This window comes from Lonchura striata, chromosome 5 (genome assembly GCF_046129695.1).
Source record: "Lonchura striata isolate bLonStr1 chromosome 5, bLonStr1.mat, whole genome shotgun sequence".
In the NCBI taxonomy this organism is placed as follows: domain Eukaryota; kingdom Metazoa; phylum Chordata; class Aves; order Passeriformes; family Estrildidae; genus Lonchura; species Lonchura striata.
In genome coordinates, this window is record NC_134607.1 from 35,955,270 (window position 1) to 35,968,069 (window position 12,800).

General features: G+C 37.6%; 1 protein-coding gene across 1 annotated transcript in view; it reads left to right on the plus strand.

Annotated features, from left to right (window-relative positions):
* The window catches only part of PPP1R3A (protein phosphatase 1 regulatory subunit 3A), a 33,853-nt gene that overhangs the window by 8,267 nt on the left and 12,786 nt on the right, over positions 1–12,800 (plus strand). The window lies entirely within an intron of this gene.

Below are 12,800 nucleotides of genomic sequence, written 5' to 3' on the forward strand. Positions count from 1 at the left end.
AGCTATAAAACAGCTGCCTTCTTGCTGTGTGGTAGTAAACATGTGAAAAATGAACAAAAGGTTATAAAAGTCTCTTGTCATGATGACACCTGGGATTTTCATCCTATTGAGATACTGAATTTACAATTGCTTTCCAAGATTTAGATCATAATTGCCCTCTCTTAAGAACAACTGCCTAAGGTTTGGGGTTTTTTTGTGGTCACCCTTTCTGTTCTCCTGGCCAGGAGTGGTATCTGTGTCTTAGACCCACCTGACTGCCATCTATCTCTCTACAGTTTATCTAAGGCACTTCCCACCTTCTTGTATACATGCCTCAGCACACTGCAGGCAGCCTCTTGGAAAATACTCTCTTCTGACAGGCCAGGAGAGACTGCTCCTTCCCTAATTTTCCCATGTGAGATTCAGAAAAAGACCAGAGGCAACATAGGTTAACGTTTTTCTCCTCTCAGATTTATCCAAAACAGACAAACTTGAAAGTTTCTTTCCTCCAATATTTTAAAGCAGTGGTAAAAAGAAGCAAGAGAAGAACACTACCGCCAGCTCCTTTCTACAAAAACATTTTGATATTTTGACCATACCTCTTCTAGACAAAATGGTGACCTATGGAGCATATCCTCTCACATTAGGCCAAGCCTAACCGTCAGAAATCTTGATTGCTCATTTACCTTTTCCTCTTTCTCAACAGCTTGGCCCTGGAGATAGATATCCAAATAGAAAAGTCCTGCATTACGAATTCACAGTGGATCTCTCAGTAGACTTTCTAACACCACCCTGGAGAATCTTTTTGAAAGAGGTTCTCTGTTTATTAAATACTTAGCCCATTCTGTCAAAGGACTCAATGAGCTTTCTGTCCAATCCGCATACAAAAGAGCTGTGTGACACTTCTGAACAGGTACTGCTTCAACATTGCTACAGGGATATCACAATGAGGTACAACAATCATGACAGAGCTGTGAAAGCATCTGAATAAAGTGGCAGAGTTCCTGTTTATACTTGCTATAGCTTAATTTGAGGTATAACCGACTCCTTTGCAATAGGCTCTGCAGTCTTCATACCTACAGTCATGAGATCTGGGGATAGACAGTGCTATATTAAATGCTTGGCACCAAACTGGTCTTGGGCTCCTAGTTCAGACTGGATGGCACTAAAATCTTCAAATGGACAGATATACATCTATATTTTAAAACAAAGTGTTAATGTTTTGCTATTAAAACTCAAGGTCTTTTTCTAATGAGCTAGAAAATAAAGACTAATTTCTTGGGACTTTGTTTGCTTTGAGGCAATGATTATTCTCATCCCAAGTCAGGCCAATGCATTTTGTTCTGTGCCACCCATGTCCCTGCTTCAATCATAAACTAAGACCGAAAAATGAAAATATTAGTAATTGGAAAATATAATCCCCTGGATAACACCAATCCAATAATCTTAATAAAAATAGATTTATTACAAACATTGTCTGAATCCTACTGGGAATTATCTTTGCAGAAAAAAATGCTTAAATTCCCTTACATCTGCTCTCTTGATCAATTGTCCCCCTTGATACTATTAATCATAATACTCTATATTGCTTATTCTGAGCATCTTTTTCAACTTCACTTTACAAACTTCTGTTCTAATTTCTCCTTGTGTAGAAATTACTGACAGTCCTTTATTGTCCTTTTTCAGGCTCACCTTTTCTCCTCTTCTGGTAACAGCCCCTTTTCTTAGGTAGGACAAAAAAAACCTAAGGGGTATTTCCTGAAGGTGGAGAAATACCACAGGTTAATATTGTCTTCCTCAAAATTCAAACATTTCAGTAGAGGTTCTTTGTGGCCCTGTTTTCATTCAAAATGCTTGTGAAGTTTGCTTGCCTAACTCTCCTGGAAGTGAAGTCTTCCATTCCCAGGGTAGTTTCCAAACAGCAGCCGCAGTGCCAGCCTCCTTTGCCATGCCAGCCTGCAAATGCCCTCACCTGCTGCTCTAACAATGAGTGCACCACGCATCTCCTGCCTCTGTCCTCTGCTGCCTGACTATCAACAAGGGAGCTAATTAGTGTCAGTCCCATTTGTTGGGTGACACCTATTTACTAAGAACTAGGTTGAGCCTTCTCTAACACTGCTGGTTGTTGAAGGTCATATAAGAAAATCAGTCTTGCCTAGATTCACAGTCAGGGCTCCTATTTTACATAAAGCTTCATTTTAATAGGATTGGTTGTAAGGCAATGTTTTAAAATATTATTCAGTTATTTCTGCTTAGTTCACACAGCTCTTCATTTATAGATGTTGATTTTACCTGCAGTTTTTGCTTCTAAATATTTACCTTTGTGGTCTTAATCAGTTTTGAATCTAACATAATTTTAATTTATTATTTCCTGCACTGTTTACATTAAATTCACTTTGTGTTGTGCTTCTATTTTTTAAGTACCTGCTGAAATAAAATAATCGCATAAGCAGAAGGCCATGATGCTGCCACACATGACATATAATAACAGTGTTATGGTTCAGACATATAATATGGTTCATGACATACAAAAACAGGTTATGGCATCTCCACAAGGAGGGATCATTTGAAGCCAAAATGCTTTTAGGTGGGAATTGGCCATATTTCAGGTAAAGCCACCTGAGAAGTCAGAATTCAGGAGTGTGCATTAGGAGCCCAGAAGCGAGGATGGGCTGGCTGAGCTTCAGTTGTCTTCTGTTTTGTTGTCAGCATGGGCTGCAATTCTCCACATCATGCTCACACTGCTCTGTGCAGGCTTGGTCTGTCTCTAATTCGCGTGGCTGTTGGCTTCTGCTACACTTAAGTCTAGTTCCAGGACTCTGCCCTGAGTTTTGGAAATAGGCAGTTATTTCAGCCTGAGGATGCAGCCACTGCCCAGGCCCACAGCTCTGCCACCTCCCCAGCTCTGCCTCCCAACACCTCCCTGAACTTCAGTACAGCTCCATCAAATTCCAGCACAGCTCTGAAGCCCCTACCTCATATTAAAATAATATTTTTTTAACAGTTTGTAAAAGTCTGAAAATGACCTAGAGCATTTCTCTGAAAAGTGTTTTAGACGAGTACTTAGTTTCCTTGCAACTTGTTTTCAGAGCCACTTTAGAGCTTTTTCCAGGTCCCTCTAACTAATGGGTTTGGTAGTTTAGAACTCACACAGGTTGCTCACACCAACATCCTTTTGCTGCTTGCTACCTTTGCTCTGCTGCTCACTTTATCCTCTCCTCTAAACCCTGGGAAGACTCTTCCCTGATCTGATTTTATGTGCCCGGTACCTTTGCCTTCATGTACAGCTGTAATTCTGTGTACAGTTGTTTGTTTAGTGCTCTCCCTAGGGTCAAATATTAGAAGGTTATCTCATTTTCTGTTATCCTTATGTCTTGTCTTTAAAAAAAAACCAAAAAACAAAACAGAGGACTGCTTAATATTCTCAGGCAGTAATGTCAATTTTCTTGCATTTTCTTGCATGTACCACAGGTTATTGCAACATATCTTCTTGTACAGTGCACATCTGTTTGTTTTTTTTTTTCTTTATGCACCCTAACCTTCATACACTCCAAGTCTGGTTTCAATTATTGGAATTCTTTAGCAATCATAGCAATAATCTTTTTCTGTATTTAGATGAGTCCTAAGAAAAAAATATATTCCCTTAATTTCTGGCAAATTCTTATCAATACCTTTATATACAAGTTGCTATGAAGATTAGCTATTCTTATCTAATTGTTTCTTGGAGTTTAAGACTGTCTCAGCAGGAGTTGCTGAGGGATGAAACTTCTAATGATGATTTAAAGCAGTGAAGTGTGTAGGCTGAAACTGAAATAATTATTGCTGTAACCCTCTAAGCACTCCACGTTCCTCAAGAGAAAATACTTTGTTCAGAACAGACCCTGAACAACAAAATGCGAAGAAAGTAAAATAAAAAAAAAAACCTCCAACCCTTGAAGCAGGATGATAATTTAGAAATAGAATCAGTATAATGTGTAGATGTTCTCAACAATTGCTCAAAATGCATCAGACATGACAATTAAAAGGAAATAATAATTATGGCCCCATTCTAAAGTATGGAATATTCTATTCCATTCAATAAGTCATGAACACTTTAAAACCATCAGTGTAATCTACAAACCTATATTTACAACATTAAACTGGATGTTCTGCCTTTTCAATAACTGTCATCTCATCTCTATTATTTTCACCTCAGACTCTAATTGTTTCTTTTATAGGAGCTAACCTACCAGTGTCCTTGGCAGTACAGTTTATGGCTCATGCATTTACAGTAATTGTTTGGGCAATTTGCCACACAGTATAACAATCTTCACATCACAATCAGTTTTTATAATAAACAGCATTAGTTGTGAAAAATACAAGTGATGCATGATTCTTATGGTAGATAAAGGGCACTGAAGATGCCCTTTAGAAAAAGAAAGGAAAACGCTCAAGCCTTGAACTACTTGAGAAAAATACTGGTGTCACAATAGAGCTAATTAATTTGATGGTACAAACAAGAGGGGGAAAGGGCCTTGCATTCATTAGTGTCAATTGCAAATGAGAGCATGCCGTTCATAAAAATAATATTCTGCCTTCATTTAGATGAAATATGCAGGTAAACAGATAAGAAGCACCAGGTCTGGCAATAACAATTATTTTCTCCTTAGCTTTATCAAGGTTCTTTCTTTTCTGTCGACACAGGGAGCTCAAAGCCTGGGCAGATACAGCTTAGAGGTAGAACTCTGGAGAAGGCCAGATCCTACCACCCACCAGCTGGCTGGCTCCAGCGAGGCCACGCTGCCAGGCACCACCGGGCACTGGAGCCTCTGTGCAGAGCTCTGGTCTGCTCCCGGGAAGATGCACATGCACTTTATGGCTTCTCTCCATAGCACACAGGTGGTGGCACATAAACGTGTCTAGCTGCAGATGTTTTGTGGCCTCTCAGTTTTCAAGTCCAGAAATAGGAGCTCAAGCACTGATCAGTGGTGAAGCCATTGGACACACCCCCAGCAGGCAGTCTTCCATGTTAGAAATTCTCCAAAGGAGAAATAATATATTTGCCTTCTTAAGGCAGCACACACAGGTAATTCTCAGCCTCTTTGTCACCTCCATCCCACATTAGGGATCCGGGAGGTGCTGTGGCACAGCCAGGCAAGGCCCCAGGAGGCACAAAGGTGGCTTCAAGCCAGGGCTGTAGCTCCTCTTCCTGTGGATTCCCGGGCAGCACCGGGGCCTGAGACTAAGAGCTGCATGTGATAATAAATTGTGGAGTGGTTGTATTCTCAAACTATAACTTCAGATTCTAAGAACACAGATATCTATTTAGATGGGTAGGGAGGCTTGCCCCTGTAGTGAGTTTTGAACTGTGCTATATGGAGGCAAGGAATGAATTTGTCTTTACTCATTAAATATTTAGTTCATATATTCAGTCAGTGACATAGAATAAAATTAACTCTGGAGACATCATCACAAAAGAAGTCAAAGTCTACACTTTGAACGTCCACATCAGGATCTGTGGTGGCTCCCAAACCAGAATAAAGCTTTTAGATAGAAATATATATATATATATATTTTTTTTTTTTTTTTTTTTTTAATAGTACCAAGGCTTTTTACCCTTCTTGCATTTTACTCTCAGTGTGAATTGGTTTTGGAAATATTTTCTCCCCTGTCCAACTGGTATTTTAGGACCAATAAAAATAAAGCAATATTTTAAAGCAAGACAACTGTTATGGGGGTTATGTTAGTAAAAAAAAATACCTTGAATTCTTATTCTTCTGAGCCTTACAAACAATTCAATAGAACTTTAAACCTCTGCATAGAAATTTACACATACAAAATCTTTTTTAATCCTTTCCAAAATTCCTTTTTCCTAAGAAATCAATTCTTGTTACATGTTTGTAGATTTTGAATGATATTGCATACAATACTACTGAATTTTATAATGTAGAAAACCCTTTCTCTAGTTTCTCACCCAGGTCTTCAAGATTTTTTTGCAGGCTTTCTGCTTTTGATGTGTACATAAACATTTAAAAATAATTTTTGTTTTTGCTTGTTTAAATGCAGAGACTTCCTTCTCTACTTCTTTCTGAAGTTACTGCTGCTAATGATACAAAAATAACCAAACTAAGCTGCCTGCCCTTCCCTCACCATATTCCCTTTCCCAGCTCCGTGAGGATACAGTTCTGTGTAGGATTGCCTGTTTGGCTCCAGTGACAGCTCAAACATGAGTACTTAACTGCCCTAAATTACCTTTTGCTCTTCTGCTTCTCAGTAAAGCACGGCTGACACATGTAACTACTTCATTTCAGGGATCTCACATGTTGTTTACATCCCAGTGGCATTATTCTTGAGCAAGGCTGGATATTTTTGGCACTAGATCCAAAAGTTCTAGTTGAATTGAAGGTTGCTGCTGTATGAGGGTACTCTTAGGCTTAGAAATCTGTCCTGAAATTAAAATATAGCTATGGTTTGGTTAGCAAGTTTGGTCTTGCCAGCTCTTTTCATGAGGACATTTTAGCTTCACCACAATTTCAATACATTCAATTCTATCTTCAGGGTAGAATTTTGATTTGGCTTAATTTTGAATCTGCAGTAAAATCAGAAGTATGAAAGAACCCACAAAACCTAACTGTTTTAAAATAAAATAGGTTTAAAAACTTTTTTCCCTTTTACATATTTTAATTAATATTTAAGAAATACATTCTTTGAATACTTTAGCAACCTCATACTTCTCTGAATTTCAGACGAAATAATATTATCGCACGTATTCTTTTAAATATGAGATAGTATAAAATTGATCAGGTTGCGTTAATTTCAGAGTTTTTCACGTACGTTTTCAACTCTCCATACTCCACAATCTAACAACTTTAGCCTTTTTTTCACATTTTTAAAAATAAATATCATATTATTTATATAGTAAGAGCTAGCATAGGTGGATATAGCACAGAAGAATGTGACAATACAGTGAGTTATACAGACACACAGACACAACTACAGCCTAATATTGGTGCGTGAATTAAAATCTTGACAAGCTATGATAAACCCCACCCATTATGAAGTAGTTTGTTAGTCCTGGCCATAGTTCCAATCCTGTTTCAGGCCAGACAAAAACACCTCCTGCTCCATAGTTAAAATCCTGGAAGCATAACTCTCAGGGCATATAGCTGCACAGGAGCATTTGAAATAGGGCTGGATTGTGACTTTGGGATCATGAAGTCTTATTTTGTTGGGAAATGTGTTTCATAATCTCTTTCACAAAAATATATTCATGTTTCCATCCTGAGACCCTCTCAGTTTCTTGTGCCCGATACTTACACTGATAGACTACAGGATATACTTTTCTAATGCTTACAGATCTTCTTTTAAGTTTTCACAACAAATGTTTCTGTGAACTCTTTATATTAATGCATTAAAAGTCTTGCTGCTTTTTTAGTCTTTTGAGTATTTACCCCTTTGCTGTATCAATAGAGGGCACTTATTCCTCCTCTCAGACTTTATTTTATTATTCTGAAAATAGAACTACTGTGTCTCCTTCATTAAAATAGATTTTTCATCTTGCCAGTCTTTCTCTAGTCCTCTTCTGAACATGTTTTAGTTTGAATCAATCTTTCTTGGACATTTTAACCAAATTTTCTAGAGTTTTATTGGTGCCTGGTGCCACAATATGAACATTTATTGGAAATCTTTCATAACCAGGACTACCTTCCCTGAGACATTGCTGCTGAACTTGGTTTGCCTTTATATCACAGTGTCTATCTCATCTTGCACCAGTGGCTTGGAAATGGTTTCTGGCAAAAAAAACGCTCTGATTTTTCATGTTCACCTGCTTCTTCCAAGTTCTAAAACCTAGTTTTGTGGCAGAAAATATTTCTAGTCCCTAAATGTATAACCTGACACTTTATAATTTTGAATTTCATCCCTTATCTATTATTCTGATCCTCCAGGCCACCGATTTCTTTCAATCCTCCTCTGTGTTGGTGATGTCTCCCAACTTCCTCTCTGCCACAGATTTAATTTAACTGTGACTTCTTGTGCTTTGGTCTGTAATAACATGACTGAGTAAGTCTGATTACATGACTTGTCCTCTCCAATTCCCCAGCGACGCCTGCTAGCTCCTCAGTCCAGCTCCAGGGACCCTGCTTGGCACCAAGCCCCTCTCCCACAGCCCAGCTCTTATGCTCATCTCCCTCTTCTCCTGTTTAATTAGTAAATTTCCCATGTGGCTGCACAACAAATGCTTTAATGAAGTCCAGATAACTGATTTTTAGACAAGGGAAATATAGTAATCTTATCAAAGACAGATATTATCAGGTGTCTGGCATTTTTATGCCATTTTCCATTTATCTATATTTCTGTTCTCATTTTTGTTTTAAGTCTATTGTGAAAACTTTTCGAAGACACCTGGGCCTGTAGTCGCCTTGACACTATTCCCTAAATATAGCTTCTATTTTTCAACTCTTCTGATATTGTTACAGCAAGGACCACTTGAATAGATCTGAATAGCAAAGGTTTTAAACTAATATGTGTTTTCCTCTGTTGAGTCACTCATATTTGGTTTGGAGATTATTATAATTGTTATAATTGTTTCTCTTAATTGGAACATATTTAAACAACAAGTTCTGCTCCCAGATTGCATGAAATAATATAATTTTCTAAATTGCTCCTCCTATCAGTTATGCGTTGCAAGATTTCTCTTATAAGAATCTGCCCCACCACTAGCACTATGGTAGAAGAATTTATGAGAAGTCTTTAGTTTGTGGGGTCATATATGGGTTATCTGAAATTTTGATGAAACCTCACTTCTAAAAAACTCTTATTTAACTTAAAAGGGCTAGTTCAAAGCCTTGACATGTCTGAGTTTATTCTAACCCTTCATGAAATCAAAGAAACATTGTTTAATCACTATTTTCTTGTCACTTAGACATTTTCTGTCTATTCTTCACATCTTTGGGGTTCAAGTTTAACATTTCCTCTCTGGGATGCCAATTCCACATAACTTTGGGACTTCTAACTCCTTCACATAATGTAAATCACATTTTCAGTCCTCTCAGTCCTACTAACTAGCCCCTGAACTTCATATTTGTTCTTTCTAATGCAAAATTACAATGATAACTTGTTTTCAGTTCTGACTTATTTTTATAACTCAATACAAGTGAATGATAATTTCATCAAGAATTACTCATATGAGCATAGGTTTTGGAGTTTTAAGCTGGTAGAAATTCAGAAGTTAATGGTGAATTTTATGAAGATGTGCCCCATTCATCTGAATGAGAAAAAGCAACAGTGCTTCTGCAGGTTTATGGCTATTTATAATGGAATGGAACAGCATAATCTGACATAATGGATTTTTTTCTAGCTTGCACTGTTATAAGGATATCTGTATCACTCAAAAATAAAAGCAAACACTTTTTAACAGAATACAAATGTTGTGTTTCTCATCATGTAGGCAAATTTAGACCATACTTCACAACAAAGTGCAATACTTAATTCCTGAAACAAAAACTTAATTAATATTCTAATTTAAAAAAAAATCCGCTCATGGAATTCTGATACTATGCTAGGACCTTTTCAGAGAAATATGGAGAAAAAACTTACAAACTAGACAAAAAACCTTCTAATTGCCCTGTTTGATGAAGGGGCTAATTTTTATTGGCTTTTGGTAAGTATTTCAGTCCTTAGGATATACAAGTAGGTTTGAGATTGTCCTGTAGTTATATGCACCCATAGCCTCAAAGTATCATTTCTTAAATTGAAGTAGTGATTTAAATAATTTTTGCTTTATACTCCTTGTGATCCTCAAACACTGCAGTATCAATATCCTCAATTTAAGCCAATTTAAAATTTCCCCTGAGAATAATTATATGAGGACAGATATTTCTGATCTAAAATTAAATTAAGTAAAACAACTGTTACATTGACATTCCCTGTATTCAGCTATTTGCAGGGCAGGTGTGCACAAATAATGGGCTACAAACTACAAATCTTTATAAAATTAAGTGCAATAGGAAAGAAATTCTGCTACAAACTCTGCAGTGTAGCTGTAAGGCTGTGTTATCATTGCCATACTTTACCTGTGCTGTGAAAAGAAACTTGATGACCAGGGCTCCAGATGCTACTAGAACAAAAGTTAAGGAAAAATTCTGCTCTAATCACAGCAAAAGTAAAACTGAGATGGTCAGGTCACACATACATTGAATGTTACAGTGCATAACTCCATAACTACATTCCAGTTTGAATTTACAATTGCAAGGTGAGAGTCATGCAGCAGTAGGTAATGGCCCAAGATGTATGCAGCATTAGATAATGGCCCAGTTTCCTTTATGTCCAGTCCCTTTCAGAGGGAAAGAAGTGACTTTGTAGGATATGTCACTCCATCTTACTCATGATTCCCATGTGAGAGGGAATGAATCTCCTTTCAGAAGTGACAGTCTTTCACCTCTGATAATAGGGATGATACACAGGACTGCCTGAACACAGATGCTTAGAACAATAAGGCTAGATGAGGTAACAATATCCTGACACATACCCATAATTATCCATTTTGAAGCATCTTTATACCTGTACATTAAAAGGTTTATAAAATAGGTACTCATCCTTAACATCCTTATTCAAACACTATGCCTATATTTTTACCCTAAACATCTTTTAATCAAAACAAAAAATATTCACTACATAGGTAACACAGGAAACAGGGCAGAATTCATTTTCTCCTTTCTCCAAGGTATGAAAAGTAAGCTAAAGAGTAAGGATCCTACTTGTACATCCAACTCCATTAGGAGTGGGCTGATCTGTCCTCCAGTTTTTTCCCCATATGTTCTGTATTCTGGTAATGTGGGTATTTTTTGTATGAATGATATGCAGTGTGTTTTTTTATGACATGAGGGTGTGATAGAAGCTGAAAGTGGCTCTGCTATTTGGATGTCACAGTAGTCTGTGAACTCTAGTTAGCAGTAGAATATTAAGCTAGATATAGACATTAATAACTCCCCTTCTTCTGGGAATGCTTCTTGAATGAAAATATTGTCAAATTCCTGTTTCTTTAAGAAGGAGACAAAAGTCCCTTCAAGCAGCAAATGGGTGCCATCCCTGCTTTCCAAGAGCTGTGCCATTCATATGGCTGAACACTGTAGGTAGTCAGCTATACTCAAAGAAATGCAGACATTAGGATTCTCTTTTTTCCCCCACTAGAAAGCAGTGGAAGGTTTCCTTCTGGGCTCCTTTTGTTCTGGGATCATTGTTTTGGGGTGACAATTCAGTTCATGTCTTATACATGTCTTGGTTCCTAATCTGAGGCTTTTGCAGACACCCTAATAGCACCTAATGTTTTGATGCATCTGTATCATGGTTAAACCCCAACCTTCAGAATGTCCAGAAGCAGGTGAGCGAAAAAGAGGCAAAAGGGCAGAAGAAAATTGGGAACTAGATGTAACACTAAGCCAAGCCTTTGAACAGTAAAAAAAGCCCAACCATCAAACAAAAACCAACCACCCTCTCCAAACCCCTATGTATAAATAATAAGCACTAATGGTGTACCTTAAAACCTCCACAGATCAACTCAAAAAGGTGGATCTGCTACATTTTTCAGAAAGAAATGCAGATTATAGCAACTGCAGGCAGGGGAAAGTACAACTCAGTGTGAGTGGAAGAGTGAAAACCACATGGAGGCTATGCACATACAGAATTCAAGAGTGACATGACATTCAGAGATTCCAAGAATATTTAGCATTATTGCAATTAATGGTGAAAAAGAATCACCGAGAGAGCATTAAATTTTGTGCTTCAAAGACAGCTTCTAACAAAAAAAGACCAAGAGGAAATTTAAGAGGGCAGTGCAAATTACTCCAAGTATTTTCCAGCAATTCTACATCTTCCCCTGAAGTATCTGACAGTGGCCAGTGTCAGTGATCAGATGCAAGACTGGCAAGAACGTCTGTCTGCTTAGGCTGGCAAACCCTATAAAGATGGATTTTTAAGAAGTTGGTAACAGTAGATGTCTACATTCTTTTAATAGAGTATAAATTTAGCATCCTCCTTCTGAATTAAGCATTTAGGTGGCAGAGTTAATGTTATATCAATTCAAATGAAAGACACTAGGAGAAAATAGAAGGGGAAAAGATTAATATTTGAAAATTAGAAAGTAATTTTCAGTAACAGAGGTGGACGGCTGGTTAAAAATCACATAAATTAAAACCTACAGGAAAAAATTGTCCTCATAAAGGAGTCATTAGCAGTCATACAATAGTTTACATTTATATAAGTGACATTCTCTTAACATTTTTTCCTTTTCCACTAAAGGTTAGATCCCTATAAGCACACAATTCGAACTGCTAGCAGTTTGATGGATATCAATTGATATTGATGAGGTCTGCAGGCTCTCAGCATCTCTCTATAGGTGTTTTTTTGTGTTGAACCTGGCCTATTTTTTCACAGCCAGTGAAGCAACAGAAAAAATTGTGCTGGCTGAGGGAAGCAGAATTTGTTCCTGCTGGCCAGGCATAGTTTAGCAACAGGATTTATACACATTCAGGGAGAACCTTTTTATATATTTCAGGTAACAGAGACACCTTTTTCTGCCATCTTTGTAAATATATAAATATTTGAAAAACACAAGCAAGAGAGAACCCTGGCCTCTTGAACACATATATCCTTCCAGACCCTTGCCTGACCCCAAAATTATGCTCTCCTGTCACTGACCCATCTAATCACCTTTGTGCTGCTTCCTCAGAAAAGGACTGGGAAAACCCATCAGAATTGCAATGTTATCTGAAGGTCAACACAGCCTCATTTTGTCAGCCAATTCTTTCTTATGGCCAAGCCTTAATATCAGGTCATTCAAAAAG